We start from the raw sequence: 27,984 nt of genomic DNA, 5'->3' as shown, positions 1-27,984 counted from the left end.
CACACACACACACACACACACACACACACACACACACACACACACACACACACAGAGCAGAGTGCACCCCCTGCAGGCTACAAGACTATAGAGTGTCGCAGTCCCGCCCCCTACCATGGCCCAGGAAATGATTCTCCGTTCATCTTCCTCATAGACATGTGTGTGTGTGTGTGTGTGTGTGTGTGTGTGTGTGTGTGTGTGTGTGTGTGTGTGTGTGTGTGTGTGTGTGTGTGTGTGTGTGTGTGTGCTAAATCATTATTGTTTTTCTATGCATGCTACAGTATATCAATATTGTGCAGAAAATATGCATACGAGGTCTGCTGGGCCACAGACACAAGGACATCATAGGTCTGAATGTATGCTGGGCCACAGACACAAGGACGTCATAGGTCTGAATGTATGCTGGGCCACAGACACAAGGACGTCATAGGTCTGAATATATGCTGGGCCACAGACACAAGGATGTCATAGGTCTGTATGCTGGGCCACAGACACAAGGACCCCATAGGTCTGTATGCTGGGCCACAGACACAAGGACATCATAGGTCTGTATGCTGGGCCACAGACACAAGGACGCCATAGGTCTGAATGTATGCTGGGCCACAGACACAAGGACGCCATAGTTCTGAATGTATGCTGGGCCACAGACACAAGGACATCATAGGTCTGTATGCTGGGCCACAGACACAAGGACGCCATAGGTCTGAATGTATGCTGGGCCACAGACACAAGGACGCCATAGGTCTTAATGTATGCTGGGCCACAGACACAAGGACGCCATAGGTCTTAATGTATGCTGGGCCACAGACACAAGGACGCCATAGGTCTGAATGTATGCTGGGCCACAGACACAAGGACGCCATAGGTCTTAATGTATGCTGGGCCACAGACACAAGGACGCCATAGGTCTGAATGTATGCTGGGCCACAGACACAAGGACGCCATAGGTCTTAATGTATGCTGGGCCACAGACACAAGGACATCATAGGTCTGAATGTATGCTGGGCCACAGACACAAGGACGTCATAGGTCTGAATGTATGCTGGGCCACAGACACAAGGACGCCATAGGTCTGAATGTATGCTGGGCCACATACACAAGGACACAGGTTTTTCATGAGCGGTGCAATTCGGCACTGCAGAGGAGGCTGCAGGAGGGATGGATCTTCCTACAACATGAGCAACATCTGTGGCAAACACAACGGTAGTTAAAGTGGAGGGACATGGAGGAACGCAGTGGCAAACACAACGGTAGTTAAAGTGGAGGGACATGGAGGAACGCAGTGGCAAACACAACGGTAGTTAAAGTGGAGGGACATGGAGGAACGCAGTGGCAAACACAACGGTAGTTAAAGTGGAGGGACATGGAGGAACGCAGTGTGCGTTTGAAGCTGAATATGAGTGCGTGCATCTGGACGACAGGCTTTTTGTTTAGGGTGGATGCTATTTTAATTTAGCCTACTTTTGTTAGCTTGACTGCACATAATATGATTATTTATTATTATTACATTTTGTTTAGAGCACGGGTTTCCCAAAGTGGTTGTGAACGCAAGTCCATCATGTCTGTTTAAGCCTCAGTTGTTGTTTTATTTAAGTAAAGAACTCTATTACACCATATGATATGTTAATTGTTCATATAAGGTTCAAGGTTATACTTTATTGAATCTTTCTTGTGTACAGGAATTTTCAGCATGCAACCAAGTGTAAAATGACTTATTCTGGATCTCTTGTCCACTAGTCCCTTCCTAACATTTTAGTCTAGTTTTTATTTGTTGACAAATTTGTAGAAAAATGTGTTTTGCAAAAACCTGTTGGTGGCGCTATAACAGGTCAATGTGCAAAGGATGGGATGTATTCCTCAGCCTAGTAGGAAAGTCTGTGAAAGATTTCACGTAAATTGCACGCTGCGTTCATGATTTGAGGCTTTTTGTTCAAAACAGGCCAATCCTGCCAACTTTGAAAGCCAATGTTGGTGGCCTGCCTCCTGGTGGCACTATAACAGGCCGTTCTGGACAATTTGGGGCAGAGGTTAATCGTTGGCATCCAGGGAGTGTGTATGCAAAATTTAGCATCGACCGGGTTAACGGTGCAGGAGATTAGAGCTGTACACAGACGGACGGACGGACGGAGTGCAAAACATACTCTCTCCCCATGCCTTCGGCCTGGTGGAGACAACAAACTGCAGGCAGTGCATGGGGAGCTAAACAAACACTAGCCAAACGACCATGAGTTACCAATGAAACAAACACAAGTCACAGAACGTAAAATACAGAGTCACACTCACTTTGTTTCATGAACGCACAAAGGGAAAGGGAATCACATAACATAGTGTGTGTGTGTGTGTGTGTGTGTGTGTGTGTGTGTGTGTGTGTGTGTGTGTGTGTGTGTGTGTGTGTGTGTGTGTGTGTGTGTGTGTGTGTGTGTGTGTGTGTGTGTGTGTGTGTGTGTGTGTGTGTGCATCAAACATCACTACTGACTAAACTGACTGTCTGTAGGCAAATACCAAATAAAATGTCAGTCCACTAGGCGTCACTGATAGGCTTTCTGACATGCTCAGTTTAGACCAGATCTGGGAATAGGCCTATCTCACAGAATTGCCACGCCCCCTTTCGGAGCTAGTGGTGATAGCGTGACGTCACTCCATAGACACTACATGTTAACAGAGGTAATTTAAGAAGTCTACAACTTTTGTTTTCTCAAGGTAAGGTTTGTTCTATCTGTTCGAGCTGATTTACCATCTTGTTTGCTTCATAATAATATTGGTCTGTCACATTTTTACATTAGGAAATGTACTTAGATTCTCCAGAGAAAGAAACGTGTAAATGCTAATGTTAAATGACACCACTAGCTACCAGAAGGGGGTGTGGAAAGGGGGCTGTGAGATAGGCCTATTGTACGGCCCGCGGGCTGACTGACTCTGACCGACCCGCGAAAGATTTAATTAGGCCACTTGATCATTTGAAAATAAAACATAATTTGTAATTACCTTATGGGTGGACTAAAACCACATTGCTTTTATTTTGAAGCCCATTCATTCTCAGTGCACGCAATCTGCAAGTCAAAACTGTGCAATTGAGAACTGTCCTTCACCACCCTCAAATGCGAAAATGATTGCTTTTTGGATTTATGCAAATAGCCATGAAGCATTGAAGCCCTGAGCATGCAGCTCCAGTAGTCCACAACACGGTAGGCGATTTGATTACCAAACTTCCTTGCAGGAGGACAAGTTAAATCCCTTTATTCTTTACACGACGATGCCGTACGACGATGCCATCGCCGTACGACGATGCTGCGTCGTACGGCGATGTTGCGGCCACAATGTGGCATGCTTCATAAGTTCAGAGCGCATGGGCGATGCGCCGACAGCGGTGGCGCCATGAGCTTGTTGTGGATCGTCTGTTTTCTACACACGACACCGTTCTACCACAAAGTAGACTAATCTCGCAGAACATGCACTCATCATCATTCATTGCCTGCCAAGCTGCCAAGTATATTGTGTTTCCAGAACGTCGTTGTTGTTTAATGGTTGTGAGCTTGTGACTCAACAATCATCCCACGCCGATAGTAAGCGACGCGACATGCGTTGTGAAAGTGGCACCGCTGCCTCCAGGGTCCTCCGAATGGAAGAACAACTATTAAGAGAGCTACCTCTGAAGTTCTTATTGTTCAAATAAAATGCTAGTGTTTTCATGACTTGTAACTTAAACAAAAAAAATAGTTTTCAACTGGGAAAGGAAACGTCTCAAGCATGCAAGTAGAAAGTAAACAAAAATCACACCCGTGTGAAGTGAGGACGGGCACTCTTATCGTAGGCTACATCATCATGACGTAAAATAGTCACTAAAGGCCATATTGTGAGGTCCCTTTTCGTTCAGTTTCGTTCCCGCGTCATGGGCACTACTCATTCAATGCATTTTTGCACAGATAATACCCTTCTGGACTTTGGGTTAAAAGTTCGGTAACCCTTCATTTTACGGTACAGTAATTACCAGGTAACTACCAGGTAATTACCTGGTAATAATAGGTAAGTACCTGGTATTACCTGGTAACAACCAGGTAGTAGTTATAAGTATTTACCCATTAATTACCTGGTAATTACATGGTAACTTCCAGATACATTACTCAGTAATTACTATGTAATTACCAAGTATTACCCAGTATGTATAACTATTTACTGTATAATCTCCTGGTAATTATATGGAACTTACCATGGTAAATGACACACTGGTTGCCAGGTAATTACCAAGTATGTTCCTGACAATTAACAGGTATTTATACGTTTTTACTATGTAATTACCAGCTAACTACCCGGTATTTATAAGTATTTACTCTGCAACCAGGCACGATACCCTGGTTGCAGGTACTATAGGTATGTAGGTACTATAGGTATACCAAGTATTTTCAACAACTACCAGGTATTTACTCTGCTACCAGGCAAGTTACCCAGTAGGTACTAGGTCATTACCAAGTATTTTCCTGACAACTACCAGGTAATAACATGGTAACTGTATTCACTGTGTTTACATGGGTACTACCCATGAAACACGTGGGTAGTAGCCTACCAGGAAATTACCAGTTGTTACTAGGTAATTTCCTGACAACTACCATGTAATTACCTGATAGGTACCCAGTAAGGAAGGAGGAACTGTACTGTAAAAGGAAGCGTGCTCTATTTCCATGATATTACCATGTACCTACCTGGCAATTGTAGATTATAATCACTGGTAATTTCCTGGTAGGCTACCCGTGCGTTTACATGGGTAGTACCCATGTAAACACAGTGATTACAGTTACCATGTAATTACCTGGTAGTTGTCAGGAAAATTACCAGTTGTTACTAGGTAATTCCCTGACAACTACCATGTAATTACCTGATAGGTATCCAGTAAGAAAGGAGGAACTGTACTGTGAAAGGAAGTGTGCTCTATTTCCATGATATTACCATGTACCTACCTGGTAATTGTAGATTATAATCCTCCCCATTACCCATCAGGGTGTATTTTGAACTTTGAACTTTGAACTTTGAATTTTGAACTGGCAATAACTGTTAATTACCAGGTATTTACTGTATAAATTAACAGGTAAAACCAAGCAAGTTACCGTGTAAGAAAGGTGGAATTGTACTGTGAAAGGAAGCGTGGTTTGTTACAGTGAAAGTACAGGGTAATATTATGGAAACAAACCACGCTTCCTTTCACAGTACAGTTCCACCTTTCTTACATGGTAACTTGCTTGGTTTTCCCTTTTAATTTACACAGTAAATACTTGGTAATTAACAGTTATTGCCAGTTCAAAGTTCAAAGTTCAAAGTTCAAAATACACCCTGATGGGTAATGGGGAGGATTATAATATACAATTACCAGGTAGGTACATGGTAATATCATGGAAATAGAGCACACTTCCTTTCACAGTACAGTTCCTCCTTTCTTACTGGGTACCTATCAGGTAATTACATGGTAGTTGTCAGGAAATTACCTAGTAACAACTGGTAATTTCCTGGTAGGCTACCCATGCGTTTACATGGGTAGTACCCATGTAAACACAGTGATTACAGTTACCATGTAATTACCTGGTAGTGGTCAGGAAAATGACCAGTTGTTACTAGGTAATTTCCTGACAACTACCATGTAATTACCTGATAGGTACCCAGTAAGAAAGGAGGAACTGTACTGTGAAAGGAAGTGTGCTCTATTTCCATGATATTACCATGTACCTACCTGGTAATTGTATATTATAATCCTCCCCATTACCCATCAGGTTGTATTTTGAACTTTGAACTTTGAACTTTGAATTTTGAACTGGCAATAACTGTTAATTACCAGGTATTTACTATATAAATTAACAGGTAAAACCAAGCAAGTTACCATGTAAGAAAGGTGGAACTGTACTGTGAAAGGAAGCGTGGTTTGTTTCCATAATATTACCCTGTACTTTCACTGTAACAAACCACGCTTCCTTTCACAGTACAATTCCACCTTTCTTACACGGTAACTTGCTTGGTTTTACCTGTTAATTTATACAGTAAATACCTGGTAATTAACAGTTATTGCCAGTTCAAAATTCAAAGTTCAAAGTTCAAAATACACCCTGATGGGTAATGGGGAGGATTATAATCTACAATTACCAGGTAGGTACATGGTAATATCATGGAAATAGAGCACACTTCCTTTCACAGTACAGTTCCTCCTTTCTTACTGGATACCTATCAGGTAATTACATGGTAGTTGTCAGGGAATTACCTAGTAACAACTGGTAATTTTCCTGACAACTACCAGGTAATTACATGGTAACTGTAATCACTGTGTTTACATGGGTACTACCCATGTAAACGCATGGGTAGCCTACCAGGGAATTACCAGTGATTATAATCTACAATTGCCAGGTAGTTACATGGTAATATCATGGAAATAGAGCACGCTTCCTTTTACAGTACAGTTCCTCCTTCCTTACTGGGTACCTATCAGGTAATTACATGGTAGTTGTCAGGAAATTACCTAGTAACAACTGGTAATTTCCTGGTAGGCTACTACCCACGTGTTTCATGGGTAGTACCCATGTAAACACAGTGAATACAGTTACCATGTTATTACCTGGTAGTTGTCAGGAAAATACTTGGTAATGACCTAGTACCTACTGGGTAACTTGCCTGGTAGCAGAGTAAATACCTGGTAGTTGTTGAAAATACTTGGTATACCTATAGTACCTACATACCTATAGTACCTGCAACCAGGGTATCGTGCCTGGTTGCAGAGTAAATACTTATAAATACCGGGTAGCTAGCTGGTAATTACATAGTAAAAACGTATAAATACCTGTTAATTGTCAGGAACATACTTGGTAATTACCTGGCAACCAGTCTGTCATTTACCATGGTAAGTTCCATATAATTACCAGGAGATTATACAGTAAATAGTTATACATACTAGGTAATACTTGGTAATTACATATTAATTACTGAGTAATGTATCTGGAAGTTACCATGTAATTACCAGGTACCTAATGGGTAAATACTTATAACTACTAACTGGTTGTTACCAGGTAATACCAGGTACTTACCTATTATTACCAGGTAATTACCTGGTAGTTACCTGGTAATTACCGTACCGTAAAATGAAGGGTTACCAAAAGGTCTACTCATAATATCCTGCAGTATTTTTTATTTTTTATAACCAAAAAACGAAAATCTTGTGTTGCTTTTTTTGCTTGTAAAATGTGTTAAATTAATTTTGGCAACACAAAATCTTTCTCAAATGTCATAAATACATATACCTAACATCTGAAAAAAGAATTGGTGCCTTAGTTTACTATTATCTAGATCATGAAATGTAGCAAATTTGTTAAAGAAAACACTTAAGTGATTGGCACCCAGCACAATGAAACATACACATAGTACATTTAGCCAAAAGCTTATGTTTCATACATAAAACATGTCACAACATACTGTGTAATGAAAGGTAGAATAGAAAAGCAGCGCACCTTGGCCCAAAATGGCTGAAAATCTATCAAAATGTTACCACGCCCCCCTAAATTGGAATAATGCAAAAAATGGACAAGACTAAAAACAAATGTAATAGAAGGTCAGAATTATTACAACATATTATATGAAACATTTATTCAAGTACCACAAAGTGTCACAGCATCTGACATTTGTACAGCTGTTGACCTTCGGGGTCGCCATCGCGGCCAAATCTAATATGGCTGCTACCTAAAAGGGTTTTGGCTGTAACATTTGAACCAGATGAGCTACAAATGCAAACGTTGTGTCTATGTCATGTTTTTGACCATTATAAACATGTTGGAATACTTATCATTATGATTGGGTGTGTCTGGAACCATAATTTGCATATTTACAAGATGGCGGCTATGTGAAAACGAGTGAACTTTTGAAATTTTTGACAAACGTGGTGTCTATTTTATATTTTTAAGCATCAAACACATTTAAATGCTCTGGTGTATGATTACATCTATCTAGAACACTCTAATATACACATTCCTATTGATACGAGTATTAAATGCACAAAATCTCTGTACGTGCAGTGCATACACATGTCCATCTAGTTAACGTATCTCGAGAATCGTCCAACCGACCAACTTCAAACTCGGCATGCGCGTTGCTGCTGACCGCAGGGACATTTATATGTCCAGTGTCGAGTTGTTTGGATAGGTAGTTGTCCAGAACCACCTACAGTATGTATGCTCATACATACTGTACAGTAGGTATTGGCGTAAGTATAGTATAGTATAGTATAGTATAGTATAGTATAGTATAGTATAGTATAGTATAGTATAGTATAGATATGGGACTGTTCTCTTCCTTCCCTCGCATGAAATGCAGACCAGCCTCTCCTCTGTTGCGGAAATATAAGGAACGTTTTACCTACTCACCAATACAAAGGCGGCTTGTGTTATTAGAAAGCCTACTTTCCTTATAGTGGATGCACTCTGAGCCCCCCACCACATGTATAAAATGCACTTTTTGGCCAGAAAGGGATTTGTTTCACCGGAAGGAAAAATCTTGTCTATGAGATTTTCTCTTGGCAATATCAGTGGAGGGCACAGTGTCCTTTCTGTCCAAAAAGTGCAATTCATACTTGTGGTGGGGGGCTCAGAGTGTATCCACTAAGGAAAGTAATCTTTCTAATAACACAAGCCGCCTTTGTATTGGTGAGTTTGTCAAACTTTCTTTATATTTCTGCAACAGAGGAGAGGCTGGTCTGCATTTCATGTGAGGGCAGGAAGACAACAGTCCCATAGCCTTAATGCAACGGCTTCAAAGGGCATTAGGGCTATGGACCTGAGCTAAGTATAGTAGATACATATAGGTATTGGCGTATACTATACTATTCTATACTATACTATACTATACTATACTATACTATACTATACTATACTATACTATACTATACTATACTATACTATACTATATAAATGCATAGTATAATATAGTATAGGCATATATGGAGATCCGGTTGTCCAGAACCACTGATCCAAACGATATGCCTCTCCCTGAAGACAGAGAGGAACTGTGGAAATTGTGACCGATGGTGAGTGACCCCCTTAAGTTTGCATACCAGGTGGACATTGGGTTTGATGATATCATCATCTACATGCTAAACAAGGTATTCACACACCTTGACACCCTGGGCAACACAGTTAAAATCATGCTTTTTTAACTTCTCAAGTGTCTTCAAAACTATCCAGTCACAAGCAAAGGTTTGCGTTGATGGGGGTGGACCATGGTTTGGTGGCATGGATCTCAGACTATCTCTCGGGCAGACCGCAGTATGTTGAGACTGCAGGGTTGTCTGTTCGGAGGTGCTGGTGAACATCACGGGCCCTCCCTAGGGCACAGTTCTGTCACCCTTCCTGCTCACCCTATAAACATCTGACTTCCGCTTCAACTACAATAACTTTGCAGATGACATTGCAGTGGTCAGCTGCATCCTTCCATCTCAGGTCACAACACTGTTGAGCATGCATGGTTAAGGAGGTTGTGCATTGAAGCAAGGCAAACCACCTCTGGATCAATGCTAACGAGACCAATGGTGGTGGACTATATGACACGACCAATAGGGTACCTCCAACATAAATGCCGAGGTAGTGGAGAATGTAGACAACTACAAGTTTCTAGTTTCCTTGTGCACCTAAACAGGCCGTTGGACTGGTCTGACTACTCTGACTACTCTTGAGAAGGCTCAGATCTTTTAGCGTATGCAACAGGATGCTGCAAATGGCTGGTGAGGAAGGCAGGCTCCGTCGTGGGGACTTCACTGGAGTGGGTGGTTTAGGTGCATACAGCAAGGAAGCTGTACGCCATAATGGCAAACCTGAGTGTTCTAGATAGATTTAATCATGAATTGGAACATTCCAATGTTCCAATTACAATGATACAAAAAAAAACAACTCCAAGTTTGCCAAACGTGTCAAAAGTTATAACTCATTTTCACATAGCCCATGTGAAAACGCCCACATAGCACATCTTGGAAATATGAAAATTAGGGTTCCAGACACACCCAATTTTAATGATAAGTATTCCAACGTGTTTGTAATGGTGAAATAACTAATGAACTAGACACCAAGTTTGCATTTGTACCTCATCTGGTTCAAATCCGTTTTAGGTGGCAGCCATATTTGATTTGGCCGCCATGGTGACCCCGAAGGTCACAGGCTCTGGCGCACTAGTTTGATCATTAGAGCATGCCCTGGGCTACATCTGGGACAAATGTCAGATGCTGTGACACTTTGTATGTATGAAACATAAGCGTTTGGCTAAATGTACTATGTGTATGTTTCATTGTGCTAGGTGCCAATCACTTTAGTTGAAGCGTTATCTTTAACAAATTTGATACATTTCATGATCTACATTTCACATATTAGTAAACTAAGGCACCAATACTTGTTGCCAAAATCAATATGACAGATTTTACAAGCAAAAACAGCAGCACAAGATTTTCGTTTTTTGTATACTTCTATTTACATTTCTGGCTTGTGACAAAATACTGCAGGATATTATGAGTAGAACTTTTAACCCAAAGTCCAGAAGGGTATTATCTATGCAAAAATGCATCGAATGAGTAGTGCCCATGACGCGGGAACGAAATTCATTTTCTAGGCACTTTTTCTGGGGTCCCAACCCGGCCTAATAATCCTATTATTTGAGTCAAATGTTTCACATTTTGTTTACCATTGCTTTGGAATTTTTGCTTGAATAATTTAATAATAATAATTACAATTTTTGTAAGGCAACCTCACCTTTTCATTGCCTAATAATAACATACTCTTGCCAGCTTGTCAAAACAACGCCATTTACTGCTTTTTATATAGAAATAAAATTGATATTATGCATAATTAAATTCAGCCTTTTGGCCCGGCCCCCTGGTTTAGACCAATCTATTTCCCAGCACTAGTGCTGTTATCCAGACTGGTAAATGGCCTGTATTTAACACCACATGAAAGGGTATGTGGTCAGTGGTAGCCAATCAGAAACCACCTCCATGGCTTCAATAGAGTCATCCATTCTAAGGCAGGAAGTAGTGAGGCAATAATAAGCCCTGCTGATATAACTATAACTAATAACTATTCCCAGGTAAAAGTATCTTGCTGGATGAAATCAACCCAGTGTCTGAGCAGAAGTGCATTCAATGATTACCAAATAAAGATTCAATATCAGTTACATCAGCATTTAATCATTCATGTCACCAATTTATAGCGAAGTGCTTTAGTTTATTCTTGGTAAAGTTGGACCCCTCGCACGGCAGTGGAACTGTGCTGCGTGTTTGAGTCCCGTTCATGAGGACCTTTTGCTGCATGTCTCTCCCTGTCTCTACCTCCCTCTTTCCTGTCCCTCTTCTCTTGAACCTACAGTATCACTATTTTTATTTGTTTATTTGGATCCCCATTAGCTACTACCTTAGTAGCAGCTACTCTTCCTGGGGTCCACACATAAAATACAGGCAGAGAATAAAACCTAAAACCTCTTTCCTGTCCCTCTTCTCTTGAACCTACAGTATCACTAAAACCTCTTTCCTGTCCCTCTTCTCTTGAACCTACAGTATCACTAAAAGGCAGAAAAGCCTAAAACATCTAAAAGAAAAGAAAAGGAACACAGGTCGGCGTTATCATACCATTTAATGGGGCCAATATGTCCCATTATCACACCATCTTATGGTGCCAGTATGGCCATACTGGCATACTCACCATAGCCTGGTCAAGGTTTCCCCCTGGTGGACGTGTCATTTCCAACTATTGTCGGCGCATGGAAACCAGGGGCTACTAATATATACTATTCTCTGCCTATCGGGACGTCACTCGGACGGCGCTGAGTCGGGTCTGGTGGCCTTCGCAACGCTCGGCACGGCAACTCGCTCGGCTAGCGCCTCACTCGGCGGTGCCTCACGTAGCTCAAGGCCACCAGACACGGTGCGCCTCCGTCAGGACATCAGTGATAATGACAATCGCTGATAATGACATACTGAAACAGTGAGTATGCCAGTATGGCCATACTGGGCCCATAAGATGATGTGATAACAGGACATACTGGCCCCATTCAATGGTATGATACCAGTCGAATGGGGTGGGTCCTGTGAAAGGCTGGTCTCGCCTGTACAGTACACATGTACATACGGTATGCATTTATATGTTAACATTAAAACAATAATAGAGCATTCTATGTCTGTACACATGCACATATGCATTCATATGTTAAAGGGATAGTTCAGATTTTTTGAACTTAAGCTGTATGAAATACTTGCCAATAATATAGTGGTTGCAACTGTATTAATCTGCTCTGGTTTTGGTGAAATATGAAGTAGTTCCGGTCATTTTGTGGGGGGGGGGGGGGGGGGGGGGGCATGCATTAAAAGTAAATGAACTGTCGTTCATTTTTGACCCCTCTATCACACGGAACTACGTGTTTTGTCTATATCACTACGGCCAAAAAATAGTTCCATGTGATAGAGGGGTCAAAGTTGAACGAAAGTTGCGCTAATATTTTAGAAATAGGTCAACAATACAAATGTTAGTTTTGTGAATACATTTACTGTTACTGCGTGGCCCCCTGTGCCCCCCACAAAATGACCGGAACTACTTAATATTTCACCAAAACCAGAGCAGAACTCCCACCACGGGACTCGGGCAATCAATTAATACAGTTGCAACCACTATATTAATGGCAAGTATTTCATACAGCTTAAGTTTAAAAAAATCTGAACCATCCCTTTAACATTAAAACAATAATAAAGCGTTCTCTGTCTGTACCTCTGTGAATATTTCCAAGCTGTTTCCCTGTAGGCTACACGCTGCGTGGCCAACAGTCAAGACATTAGAATTAACGAGTTCAAACACAGCTGCAATTGCTTGTTAAAGCCACAAGGTGGCACCCAAACACCACTCTAATCTATTACAGTAACCTGTTGAATGTTGCAGCCACTTCACAGTTGATAGACAGCTCATTGTCTCCACACACACACACACACACACACACACACACACACACACACACACACACACACACACACACACACACACAATTAAATTCAATTAAATTCAAAGGGCTTTATTGGCATGAAAGAAATATGTACATTTGAACGTCAGAATCTTCAATAGATCAATTTCTATATTGTTCCAAGATCACTGGATGCAGGTATAGTGCAGGAATATACACAATGATTAGTCTTTAGGGTGGTTGTGTTCCGTTTGATATCCTTCTCCTATCACAGCAACTCTTGCTGCTGTGTTTGCACATTGTTGTACTTCCCCCCGGCAGATATGGGAGTTTTTTGTCATTGGTCATGTTTTCAAAATCACACACACACACACACACACACACACACACACACACACACACACACACACACACACACACACACACACACACACACACACACACACACACAGAGCAGAGTGCACCCCCCTCCCTGCAGGCTACAAGACTATCAGTGGCGTGCACAGATAGACACTAGGGGGTGCTAGAGCACCCCCTGCCCTTTTGGCAATGTGCCCTTTTGAAAAAAAAACAAAAAAAAACAACTTTTTTTCCCCTTTTTTTTTTTTGATTTTTGAAAAATAGCAGACCTACAAGCTCGTAGCGCGCCACTCGGTGGCGCGCTATGAGCTTGTAGATCTGCTATTTTTCAATAGCTAAAGCATAACATAATGCTAACACCAAAAGGGGTTCCCGCCCAAAATAGATTAAGGCAACCGGCCGGTTCCACGCGCTGCACAAGGTGCCCTTTTTTAACTTGAGCACCTGCCCCTCTAAATGTCTGTGCACGCCACTGAAGACTATAGTCTACAGAAGGTAGGAGAGGTGGGGGGGGTGTTCACAGGGGTCACGTCCCCCGCGGGGCTGATGACCTTATATGGGCAGCGGACCGTATGGGCCGCCAGGCACTGAGACTGAACGTTAAGGGAAAAAAGCAATGGTAATACATTGGTCAAATCGGGTCAAATCATGATAAGTAGGCCTAACTTATCTTTAGACCATCTGGGGGAAATAAATAAATAAATAAATCTGCGGCGCAGAGTTCCTCCCACGCAATTCTAGCCTACCTAAGGGTAAAATCCACCCGCCGTCTATGCTCTGAGCGTCAGGCACTAGGACCCTGCGGCCTCCCCAGTCCTCTGAGCGTCAGGCACTAGGACCCTGCGGCCTCCCCAGTCCTCTGAGCGTCAGGCACTAGTACCCTGCGGCCTCCCCAGTCCTCCACAGTGGAGCCCAAGGGGCCAGTGAGGCGCTCCAACGTTGAAGCTCTGGGCCCTAGTGGTAAGAGGAAGGACTGCAGGCGGACCCGTGCACGGACACGTAGGACCATCACTCCCTACGTCACCCATACGTCACCCCGGACCTCAAATTTGAGGTCCGGAGGAGGTACTTCCGGCAGTCTTCCGGGTGCTTCAAAACGCCACTGAGCAACTTCATCGAAATGAATAGCTTGGGGGCGGGGCTAGTGCTCACGTTCGGTCTCTATCCTTTATATACTCTATGGTGGAGCCCATTGATGATATGCACACGGCTGCCATCTTGCCAGCAAGGTGCTATAGGTGCAACCAAGGACTATTAAAAGAGGACAGGAAGCGAAGACCGTACGGTGGACTCCATGTTGCTCCCTGGAAGGAAAGAAACATGCGCAGTTGAGACCAAGGAAGCTGAACGCGGAAGTGTTGGCTGCATATAACCCATTGCGCATGTTTCTTTCCTTCCAGGGAGCAACATGGAGTCCACCGTACGGTCTTCGCTTCCTAACCTCTTTTAATTAACCTTGGGTGCAACTTCCCATAGACAGCCCATTCATCCAAACAGAACAGTCCTATCTAATTGTATTAAATAACGTAACATTGCAGCTATACGGAAAGCTTGAATTATCCCGTTTCTATCTGCAATGTGTTTGTTTAATAAAAATCCACTGTAGACATGTTATGAGCTACTCCCTGTTCCCCCTGCAGAATTACAGTAGATTTCAAGCACAACTCAATACAAAGACTGTTAACTGTGAGTGGACGTACGACCCAATAAAGCATTACACTTGTTTACAAGAGGGTCCACCTTGTTCAATTCATCGAAACATTTAGAGACGTACAAATATACACTTCTATATAGCCAAAGAACAGAACAGGAATTCATCATAAAGGAGGTAAAAAGGGAAAAGAAACATATAGGGGGAAAGGGGTGGGGGGAGGGGGGTTCCAAGAGAGGGAGGGAGGGAGAGGGAGAGAGAGAGCTCTTTTTGGAAATAGCCGGTTTACAAGCTCAGAAAGCATCGCAATGCGACACTGTGTGAGCTTGTAGATCAGCTTTTTGAGGGGCGTTAGTGCCTCCTATATGCCCAGCTTTCCAGGTTGTGTAAACACAAACATTGGCTTGTGATTGGCTGATCACCCCATAGCGATAATTTGAGTGGCTGAGCAAAGTACATATTGAAGATAAAAGTGAGGGCAGAAAAGTGAAGACGGAGTGCGCACGCACGCACGCACGCACGCACGCACGCACGCACGCACGCACGCACGCACACACACACAGAGGTTGGGGCAGAGGTTAATCGTTGGCATCCAGGGAGTGTGTGTGCAAAATGTGGCATCGGCCGGGTTAACGGTGCAGGAGATTAGAGCTGTACACAGAAGACGGACGGAGTGCAAAACATACTCTCTCCCCATACCATGCCTTCGGCCTGGTGGAGACAACAAACTGCAGGCAGTGCATGGGGAGCTAAACAAACACAACACAAAATGACCAGAACTACTTCATATTTCACCAAAACCAGGGGACTCGGGCAATCAATTAATACAGTTGCAACCACTATATTAATGGCTAGTTAAAAAAAACTATCCCTTTAACATTTAAAACAATAATAGAGCGTTCTCTGTCTGTACCTCTGTGAATATTTCCAAGCTGTTTCCATGTAGGCTACACACTGCGTGGCCATCAGTCAAGACATTAGAATTCACAAGTTCATTTTGAATAAGAGACATTCCACCGCTGCAATTGCTTGTTAAAGCCACAAGGTGGCACCCAAACACCACTCTAATCTATTACAGTAACCTGTTGAAAGTTGCAGCCACTTCACAGTTGATAGACAGCTCATTGTCTCCACACACACACGCACACACCCACACACACACACACACACACACACACACACACACACACACACACACACACACACACACACACACACACACACACACACACACACACACACACACACACACAATTCAATTCAATTCAATTCAAAGGGCTTTATTGGCATGAGAAAACATACGTTTACATTGCCAAAGCAGAAAGCACAATACAACAATACAGCAATACAATCAAAACTAAAAAGATGTACATTTGAAAGTCAGCATCTTCAATAGATCAATTTCTATATTGTACCAAGATCACTGGATGCAGGTATAGTGCAGGAATATACACAATGATTAGTCTTTAGGGTGGTTGTGTTCCGTTTGATATCCTTCTCCTATCACAGCAACTCTTGCTGCTGTGTTTGCACATTGTTGTACTTCGCCCAGCAGATATGGGAGTTTTTTGTCATTGGTCATGTTTTCAAAATCACACACACACACACACACACACACACACACACACACACACACACACACACACACACACACACACACACACACAGAGCAGAGTGCACCCCCCTCCCTGCAGGCTACAAGACTATAGTCTACAGAAGGTAGGAGAGGGGGGGGGGGGGGGGGGGAGTGTTCACAGGGGTCACGTCCCCCGCGGGGCTGATGACCATGGGCAGCGGACCATATGGGCCGCCAGGCACTGAGACTGAACGTTAAGGAAAAAAAGCAATGGTAATACATTGGTCAAATCGGGTCAAATCATGATAAGTAGGCCTAACTTATCTTTAGACCATCTGGGGGAAATAAATAAATCTGCGGCGCAGAGTTCCTCCCACGCAATTCTAGCCTACCTAAGGGTAAAATCCACCCGCCGCCTATGCTCTGAGCGTCAGGCACTAGGACCCTGCAGCCTCCCCAGTCCTCTGAGTGTCAGGCACTAGGACCCTGCGGCCTCCCCAGTCCTCTGGGCGTCAGGCACTAGGACCCTGCGGCCTCCCCAGTCCTCCACAGTGGAGCCCATTGATCATAGATATATATAAACACTAGATGGCTCAAGGCGGAGTTTCTGACGTCCTTCACCCGGCAGCCATCTTACTTCGGGGCTACAGTACAGTATGTTCAATGGCAGCTCAAACAGAAACAGTCATAACTCGCTCAAATCTTGACGGATTTACAAACGGGTTGGTTTATTACAAACGTTGTCAACGTGGCTATGATTCAGGACGCTTATCTGCTTAATTTATGTTTTTTATATGAACGTCGTATACAATCATATACGTATGCGGACGTCTCTGACGTTTATAACAAACCAAACCGTTTGAAAATCGGTTGAAAATTGAGCATGTTATGGTCATTTAAGAGTACATGCCCCATAGACACAATGTTATGTGTCCCGAGGTAAGATGGCCGCCACGTAACGACGTCGCTCTCCATTGGCCAACAGCGCGGGTGAGCTATCTAGAGTTTATATATATCTATGCCATTGATGATATGCACACGGCTGCCATCTTGCCAGCAAGGTGCTACCTAGGTGCAACCAAGGACTATTAAAAGAGGACAGGCAGCAAAGACGGTGGACTCCATGTTGCTCCCTGGGAGGAAAGAAACATGCACAGTTGAGACCAAGGAAGCTGAACGCGGAAGTGTTGGCTGCATATAACCCATTGCGCATGTTTCTTTCCTTCCAGGGAGCAACATGGAGTCCACCGTACGGTCTTCACTTCCTAACCTCTTTTAATTAACCTTGGGTGCAACTTCCCATAGACAGCCCATTCATCCAAACAGAACAGTCCTATCTAATTGTATTAAATAACGTAACATTGCAGCTGTACAGAAAGCTTGAATTATCACGTTTCTATCTGCAATGTGTTTGTTTAATAAAAATCCACTGTAGACATGTTATGAGCTACTCCCTGTTCCCCCTGCAGAATTACAGTACATTTCAAGCACAACTCAATACAAAGACTGTTAACTGTGAGTGGACGACCCAATAAAGCATTACAATTGTTTACAAGAGGGTCCACCTTGTTCAATTCATCGAAACATTTAGAGACGTACAAATAGACACTTCTATATAGCCAAAGAACAGAACAGGAATTCATCATAAAGGAGGTAAAAAGGGAAAAGAAACATATAGGGGGAAAGGGGTGGGGGGAGGGGGGTTCCAAGAGAGGGAGGGAGGGAGAGAGAGAGAGCTCTTTTTGGAAATAGCCGGTCTACAAGCTCAGAAAGCATCGCAATGCGACACTGTGTGAGCTTGTAGATCAGCTTTTTGAGGGGCGTTAGTGCCTCCTATATGCCCAGCTTTCCAGGTTGTGTAAACACAAACATTGGCTTGTGATTGGCTGATCACCCCATAGCGATAATTTGAGTGGCTGAGCAAAGTACATATTGAAGATAAAAGTGAGGGCAGAAAAGTGAAGACGGAGCGCGCACGCACGCACGCACACACGCACACGCATGCACCTTTTGCAGATCAATGACTTTAGGAAGTCAAGGCCGGACCACTCCCCTCTGCTCATTAACAACGAGGCAGTAGTTCCTGGGTCTCAGTGTGAGTGAGACCCTGTCCTGGAGCACCAACATCGCTTCAGTGATTGGAAAAGCTCAGCAACGCCTATACTTCCTACGGAAGCTGAAAGAAGCTGCCCTGCCAAGAAATCTTCTTGTAAACTTTTACCATTGTGCTGTCGAGAGCGTACTGACTTACTGTGTGTCTGTGTGGTTCTCCAGCTGCACAAAGGCCCTACAGAGGGTGGTGAAGGCGGCAGGTAGGATCATCGGGTCCCCTCTACCATCTATCACCTCCATCTTCACCTCCCGCTGCCTCGGCCTCTCCCACCGTATCATCAGAGACCAGTCGCACCCAGCACGTTATCTCTTTCACCTCCTTCCCTCAAGGAGGAGATACCAGTCCATCAGTGCTAGTAGCTCAAGACTGACAAACAGCTTTTTCCCCTACGCAGTCAGACTGCTAAACGAACGACTACTAAATGAGCATTGACTGTCCCCTCATATGCATCATGCATTCTGACTCTAACTGGACTGTGATAATTTATTGGTTCCCTTTTCATCCATCATGCACTTTAAAATATCACCATGCACTTTACTTTGTGTTGTATGTTACGTGTTATGTTATGTGTTTATGTACTACGGTTATGTGGGAGCTCCCTTGAAATTTCGTTGTATGCTCAGTGTATGCTTGGTGTGCAATGACAAATAAAAGTCTATTCTATTCTAGACGTACAAATAGACACTTCTATATAGCCAAAGAACAGAACAGGAATTCATCATAAAGGAGGTAAAAAGGGAAAATAAACATATAGGGGGAAAGGGGTGGGGGGAGGGGGGTTCCAAGAGAGGGAGGGAGAGAGAGAGAGAGAGCTCTTTTTGGAAATAGCCGGTCTACAAGCTCAGAAAGCATCGCAATGCGACACTGTGTGAGCTTGTAGATCAGCTTTTTGAGGGCGTTAGTGCCTCCTATATGCCCACCTTTCAGGTTGTGTAAACACAAACATTGGCTTGTGATTGGCTGATCACCCCATAGCGATAATTTGAGTGGCTGAGCAAAGTACATATTGAAGATAAAAGTGAGGGCAGAAAAGTGAAGACGGAGCGCGCACACACGCACGCACGCACACACGCACGCACACACACACACACACGCACACGCACACGCACGCACCTTTTGCAGATCAATGCCCTCTTACATCTTATCTCCATATTTTAACTTTATTTAATAATGAATGCCCTACTTTGTCATTCTGTCACACAAACGTAGCAAAAACAGCAGATCTACAAGTTCAACGTGTGGCACAGATTTAGAGATGATTCTATGTGTGTGTATTTTCCAAAATGTCTATGGTCCTCATTCACAACGGCGTTTACGCTCATAACGTTACGTAACGTGAGCGGAGCGTGAGCGGACAGGCATTTACGTGGATTCCCACATTACGTGGGAATTCATGAAGTTGAACGTGAACTTGACGGTGACGTTGTTTTGTCGGAAACTCCGCTATAAGCTGCGCCAGCTCAGAGGGTCGTGTACTGCTTGCGTAGATTTATTCAGAAGGCTTTAGTCTTCATGCTGACTCAATTAAAAGTCCCCAAACCTCAGATAAAATATGTAGGCATGTGTCAACATTGGTCAGCACATAAAAAAAATGATAGCTTATATAAAAGCCAAGTATCACTTGTATGCCTAAATGCAAGCATTCTAGGGGCAGGTTAGCCTAGAGTTCCATACAGAAACTGCCCCTGCAAGCCCGACACCTTTTTTATTTATTTATTAGGATATTTCTAGCATGCGCGATTGCGCTGCTCACTTGACAGCTTTCTACTCGCAGTGCAACGCGCTGTGAGCTTGTAGATCGGCTCTCGCAGTCTCGCGGACTCGCGCTGCATGTTAAAAAACAAACTCACAATTATAATAAGAACATACACTTATCTGCATTCTGCACTGTACGAATCCAACGTTGTTTAGTGTAGTAATGTCTGCAGTATAGGCCTATTGAAATTGTTTTGTTACGGAGCTCCTTTGAGTCAGTCTGACTGTCGGTGTGAGGGGGGGGGGGGATTAGCCCTATATAAAAAATAGAAGACCACATTAGCCTATTTGAATGAATGGCATCAGCGTGTTTGAAAGTCGGCCAGTCATATCATAGTTTTAAGCCAGCTCACCTCCACTCGCGCTTGTTCACAAACATGACGGACAGACAGACAAGAAAGGCTGTTGATGATGATTATTATTACCACTGTAACTCGCTGATCAGCATGTTGACAGAGACTCAGCCAATTAAAGTTTCACGTAGGCCTAAATGCCTTTGCTGCAAGCACCTATCTGCCTCCATTTGCGTCGTAGTATTAATTTATAATAATGTATATTGATCACATGCGGACGCCACACAGAATAGCCAACTCTTACCTGCAGCTGAGGAAACATACAACGTAGTTGGATCGGATGAAATAGCCTATAGCCTTTAGTCCAAAAACGAATTAATCCCACAAGAAAAAAAAGAAAGAAAATATGTCCTGTGTCCATGCATGTCCGTATATTTGCTTTCCAAATCCGACAGTGCAGGGCAGGGAATCAATCACCGCAGTAGACTAATCAATAATAGGGCCTTTTATCATTGCCGAGTTTTAATATAGCATTTGGTCGTGTGGTGAAGTTGAACAGTACAAATTAACTTCTTTCTCATTATGTGAAAATAACTGTAACATCAGTTAACTTATTAACGTTCTGACATTTAACAAGGAGTGAAGTAATGCGTGCCAAGTTGGCAAGTTTCGTTTATAATTATATACATATAACTCGCGCTGTTTGCTTGAAGATCTGTCCGTGCAGAGACCCGCCTGTCAAAATTAACTGCTCTACAAGCTCATCGCGGCTGTTGCAGGCTATGATGACGTATTTCGATATTTCCTGTTGCCTTATATGGTGTGGGATGGGCGTTCTAACCAGGCGACACCAGGCGAATCGCTTGGGAAAAATGCGGAAAGGCTACACTCTGCGATCCGCACAAATGAAGTGATTACACCAGCTTCCCTGAATACGACGGGAGCAAATCGCAGCGTGATCGGACAGAGAAATACGATGATATTTAGTATCTGTTTACGCATACGTTACACTGCGGTGTATTTCTCCTTTGTGAATGAGGACCTATGTGTATATAGAGCCCTATACTAAATGAAAGAGCGTGTCTGTAAAGGTTAGTGCGTATGTGGATGCGTGCGTGTCGACACATGTTCTGTCAATAGCCTGGAACTACAGCGATCCTTGAGGAATGGGTCAGAGATTAGATTATAGGTCTCACATGAGAGAATCACAGTATGTAAAGACAAGTGTCTGCAGTGGGTTGACCTAAAAATCCCCTTGGAGACAAGTCTGAACACACTTCAACCTACAAGCAGAGCTACAGAAGAGTACAAAATACGACCTGGTCAAATTTACTCCACTACAAGTAAAATATAAAGTACTTGCTTTTAAATGTACTTAGTGTACTGCAATTAGTGTCAAAGTGTACAAAGGCCATTAAGCGATGTGTTGTTTATTCCTTATTACTATGGGAGAGTGCAACCATCCAATCCACTAAGCAACTCAAGGCAAGGGTAGCCTCGGCCCAAAGGCCTACTCATCTGTGAAGAGAAAAGCGTAAGGCAGAGAAGCTATCGGCGGAAGTATCGTCCGGAACATCCGTCAGATGTATTTCCCCCGGATACGATAATTTACATTTGAAAATGTGTGGTCTGTACTAAACAATAAAACAGAAATAAACATATTATCATTATTAGCATGAACTCAAGCATTAACTTAAATATTCACTAGCATGCAGGATGCAATCACATATCAAACGGTCGACCATAAACACTGCCCATTTTGATAGGTTGACGACATAGTACAACAACTAGCAATAGGCCTGGTCTCCAAGATTCACTACACCACTAAGATACCCATGTACCTGTCTAAATACTTCACTAAGATACCCATGTACCTGTCTAAATACTTCACTAAGATACCCATGTACCTGTCTAAATACTTCAATAAGATACCATGTACCTGTCTAAATACTTCACTAAGATACCCATGTACCTGTCTAAATACTTCACTAAGATACCCATGTACCTGTCTAAATACTTCCTTAATGTCAACAAAGTCCACACTCACAACACCAGAGGGAGCTCAACAAACCACGTGCAACCCAGATTTGACAATGGATTAAATTAATTTTGCTCCTATGCTACTAAAATGCGGAATGCCCTACCAACAGCTATAAAGAAATGTGAATCCCTTGACTCCTTCAAAACCGCTCTCAAAGAGCACCTACGGACGGCTGCAATTCAAAACTGGCCCCTGTAAAAAAGTCAAACCCCCCCCAATTGTACATGTTTTTCCCTTTTTTACTTTCTTTAACTGTATATATGATGATGTCCTGGTTTTCATAGAAGTGTATATTCATTTGTACGTCTTTAAATGTTGTGATGAATTGAAAATGGAGGACCCTGATGTAAACAAGGCTTAGTGTTTTTCCTGCATATATCCTCGCAGTAGCAGTGTTTGTTTTGGCCTGTAGGCCACTTTATTTTTAACTGCAACTGTACCCATTCTACAAACTGAATAAAATGTTAAATCAATCAATCTCAGTGTGGTAAAGTTTAACATCAAAACTGTTAAACACAGAAGTAAATAAAATATGTATCACAGAAGTAGCATGAAAAGAGTACAAACTAGACAGGTCTCCACCAGGGCAGGTCAGGTTGTGGCCTCCTGGTGGCGCTATAATAGGACAGGTCTCCACCAGGGAAGGTCAGGTTGTGGCCTCCTGGTGGCGGTATAATAGGCCAATGTGAAAAGGGTGCCATTTCTTCTTACGCCTTGGATGGCAATTGGATGATTTGAGGCATTTTGTTCCAAAAATGTGTTTTGCAAAAATCCACCTTTTGGTGGCGCTATAACAGGCCAATGAAGGGTGGGGTATATTCCTCAGCCTAGTAGGAAAGTCTGTGAAAGATTTCACGCAAATTGCATGCTGCGTTCATGATTTGAGGCATTTTGTTCCAAAAATGTGTTTTGCAAAAATCCACCTGTTGGTGGCGCTATAACAGGCCAATGTGAAAAGGGTGGGATATTTCTCAACCTAGTAGGAAAGTCTGTGAAAGATTTAACGTAAATTGCACACTGCGTTCATGATTTGAGGGTTTTTGTTCAAAACGGGCCAATCCTGCCAACTTTGAAAGCCAATGTTAGACAATTAGGATGAAATATGAAATATCGGACAGATCCGGCATGAGCACATGACTATAGAGATAGTGTATAACGATTTGCAGGATCTTTGGACAGAATCTGGAGGAGTAATATCAAAAAATGTGTTTTTCAAAAGTCGGCCTCCTGGTGGCGCTATAACAGGCCGTTCTGGAAAATGGGGCAGAGGTTAATCGTTGGCATCCAGGGAGTGTGTGTGCAAAATTTGGCATCGACCGGGTTAACGGTGCAGGAGATTAGAGCTGTACACAGACAGACGGACGGAGTGCAAAACATACTCTCTCCCCATACCATGCCTTCGGCCTGGTGGAGACAACAAACTGCAGGCAGTGCATGGGGAGCTAAACAAACACAACACAAAATGACCAGAACTACTTCATATTTCACCAAAACCAGAGCAGAACTCCCACCACGGGACTCGGGCAATCAATTAATACAGTTGCAACCACTATATTAATGGCAAGTATTTCATACAGCTTAAGTTAAAAAAAACTATCCCTTTAACATTTAAAACAATAATAGAGCGTTCTCTGTCTGTACCTCTGTGAATATTTCCAAGCTGTTTCCATGTAGGCTACACACTGCGTGGCCATCAGTCAAGACATTAGAATTCACAAGTTCATTTTGAATAAGAGACATTCCACCGCTGCAATTGCTTGTTAAAGCCACAAGGTGGCACCCAAACACCACTCTAATCTATTACAGTAACCTGTTGAAAGTTGCAGCCACTTCACAGTTGATAGACAGCTCATTGTCTCCACCAGGCCGACGGCTGGCTGCACTGTGTGTGTGTGCGTGCGTGCGTGCGTGTGCGTCCGTGTACAGCTCCAGCACCGTTAAAGGTGCTGCCAGAGTGCCAGACTTACTAAAGAGCTGCGCACGTTCTCGGCTGCGCGCAGCTTCTTTTTCCGGGTTTTTAGACAGCTGGTGGATGGAAATTAAGCTCCACCTCCGCGGACGACTTGCGCGACGGCCAGATTCCCGGAAACGCTCTCCTCCGCGCAAGTCGTCCGCGGAGGTGGAGCTTCTTTTCCATCCACCAGCTGTCTAAAAACTCGGAAAATAAGCTGTGCACAGCTTAAGACGTGCGCGGCTGTCAACCGTTTTGCGCTTAGGTGTGGAAACACTGTAACCCTGGTCGATGCCAACGGTGAAGCTCTGCCCCAAATTTTCCAGAATGGCCTGTTATAGCGCCACCAGGAGGCCGACTTTTGAAAAACACATTTGTTGATATTACTCCTCCAGATTCTGTTCAAAAATCCCACAAATCAATACACACCATCTCTAATAGTCATGTGTTCAAGATGGATCCGTCCGATATTTCATATTCCATCCTAATTGGCTAACATTGGCTTTCAAAGTTTGCAGGATTGGCCCGTTTTGAACAAAAAGCCTCAAATCATGAACGCAGCGTGCAATTTACCTGAAATCTTTCACAGACTTTCCTACTAGGCTGAGGAATATATCCCACCCTTTTCACATTGGTCTGTTATAGCGCCACCAACAGGTGGATTTTTGCAAAACACATTTTTGGAACAAAATGCCTCAAATAATCCAATTGCCATCCAAGGCGTAAGAAGAAATGGCACCCTTTTCACATTGGCCTATTATAGCGCCACCAGGAGGCCACAACCTGACCTGCCCTGGTGGAGACCTGTGCCCCGAGGGGAACTTTATCTATGTCAGTTAATTTGATTTGATGTTCACCATCTAAGGAGACTTTACTGTGTTTTACTGATTAAATGTGAATGGGTGTGAATGTTGTGTTGAAATGTCAATGGGTGTGAATGTTGCTGTGTGTTATTAGAAAGCCTACTTTCCTTAGTGGATGTAGCCTGGCTAATAAGCCAGACCGAATCAGCCATTGGCAAAAAAAAATTGCCTGCCGGCGGATTACGGTCTGGAGAGGCTCAATTGTATGCCCATTTCCTACACAAGAGAACTGGTGTGGCCAATCGGGACACGGTATGCAATATGGGCGGGCTTTGGTACAGTGACAACACAAGAGACGGCCACACAGCCAACTCAAGGTACGGCCACGGAGCCGACTTGGGGACCCAACGCAGCTCCTCCAAGGAAAACAAACAAATTAACGGAGCTGAACGTGAATCCCCCCCACCGCCCACCCCTTTTTTTCCCCTCACTGTATATGTTTCTTTTCTCTTTTTACCTCCTTTATGATGAATTCCTGTTCTGTCTATAGAAGTGTCTATTTGTACGTCTCTAAATGTTTTGATGATTTGAACATGGTGGACCCTATTGGAAACAAGTGTAATGCTTAATTGGGTCGTCCACTCACAGTTAACAGCCTTTGTATTGAGTTTGTGCTTGAAATGTACTGTAATTCTGCAAACTGTTAATAAATTCTTCAATCAAATTCAATCAATCAATCAATCAATCAATCAAACGTTCAATGCTTGAGACCTTTGACTGACAGTAGCTCTGACCAATTGCGTCAAAGAGAAAATGTTTGAACCCGCCCCCCGGGAAACAAGATCCATACACAGCATCTCCAGACTCAAATACCACACGACAGTGTGATTTGAGTCTGGCTTATTAGCCAGGCTATAGTGGATGCACTCTGAACCCTCCCCTCCCCTCCCCTCCCCCCACCACACAGATAAAATGCACTTTTTGGCCAGAAAGGGATTTTTCTTTCACCAGAAGGAAATCTTGTCTATGAGGTTTTCTCTTGGTAATATCAGAAGAGGGCGCAGTGCAGTAACTAAAAGTATTTATTTTTCATCATACATCATATCCTGCTCAGCCAATGAAATCATCACAAATGTAATTCTGGCAAATCACTTTTCTGCCCTCACATTTATCCTCAATATGTACCTGTCAAATACAATAAGAGACCAATAGACCCTTACAATAGTTAGCATTTAACCCAGCATTCTCCATTTGTGAAACAAACGCACGCACGCACGCATGCACGCCACACACGCACAGCCATTTGGAGCAAAGTGTAGCCCCCCACACACACACACGGTGCACCCCCCCTCCCCCCCAGACTACTCTCTCTCTCTCTCTCTCTCTCTCTCTCTATGCATGACTACTCCAGAGAATAACCCTAAACCACATGACCAGCAGGGCCCTGCGTGGGGGTCACACCCCCCCTCTATCTCTGCCTGCCTCTCTCTCTCTCTCTCTCTCTCTCTCTCCAAGTTTCAATAATCTCTCTCTCTAATATTAGGCTGTGATGACATCACATCAGCTAAAGCCTTTCTGACCTGCATGGAACCAAATGGACCCACAGTGGTCCACTTGGTCAAATGACTCTGACCATGGAACCAAATGGACCCGCAGTGGTCCACTTGGTCAAATGACTCTGACCATGGAACCAAATGGACCCGCAGTGGTCCACTTGGTCAAATGACTCTCCCTGAGGTGTCTGTTGATAATTTACCTCCCCGTTGATGGTTCCGTCCTCGGAGTCAGCGAGAGCAGAACAAAAGCACAGCAGCAGCAGATGCCAGAACCTGCAGGTGACAAAGTCCATGTTCCTAAAGAGAGAGAGAGAGCGAGAGACTGGATCGTCCACTCCTCTGTGATCAGAGTGTGAAGTCCTGGTGCCACAGACTGACCGACTGTCTGCTCCTCTTGAAAGCCTCTCCTTCTTTTAAACGTATGGAGGGGAGGGGGGGGGGGGGGGGGGGGGGGGATGGTTGAAGGAGAGATGACCCTTAACCCTTTGTTGTGTGTGTGGGGGGGGGGGGTTAAGGAGGGAGCGGTCAATAGCCAGGGGTGGACATTCATGAGAGAGAGAGAGAGAGAGAGAGAGAGAGAGAGAGAGAGGGGAGGGGAGAGGAGGTTGGGGGTTTAAGGAGTGAGCGGGAGAGAGAGAGAGAGAGAGAGAGAGAGAGAGAGAGAGAGCTCTATTTGGAAATAGCAGATCTACAAGCTCAGAGTGCATCACAATGCGACACGTTGTGAGCTTGTAGATCAGCTTTTTGAGGGGCGTTAGCGCCTCCTATGCCCAGCTTTCCGGGTTTGTGTGAACACTGAACACAAACATGCTTTACATAGATTGTGTGCGCACGCACGCACGCACGCACGCACGCACGCACGCACGCACGCACGCACGCACGCACGCACGCACGCACGCACGCACACACACACACACACACACACACACACACACACACACAC

This window comes from Electrona antarctica (genome assembly GCF_951216825.1).
Source record: "Electrona antarctica genome assembly, chromosome: 13".
NCBI classification, from domain to species: domain Eukaryota; kingdom Metazoa; phylum Chordata; class Actinopteri; order Myctophiformes; family Myctophidae; genus Electrona; species Electrona antarctica.
This window is presented reverse-complemented; position numbering follows the sequence as displayed.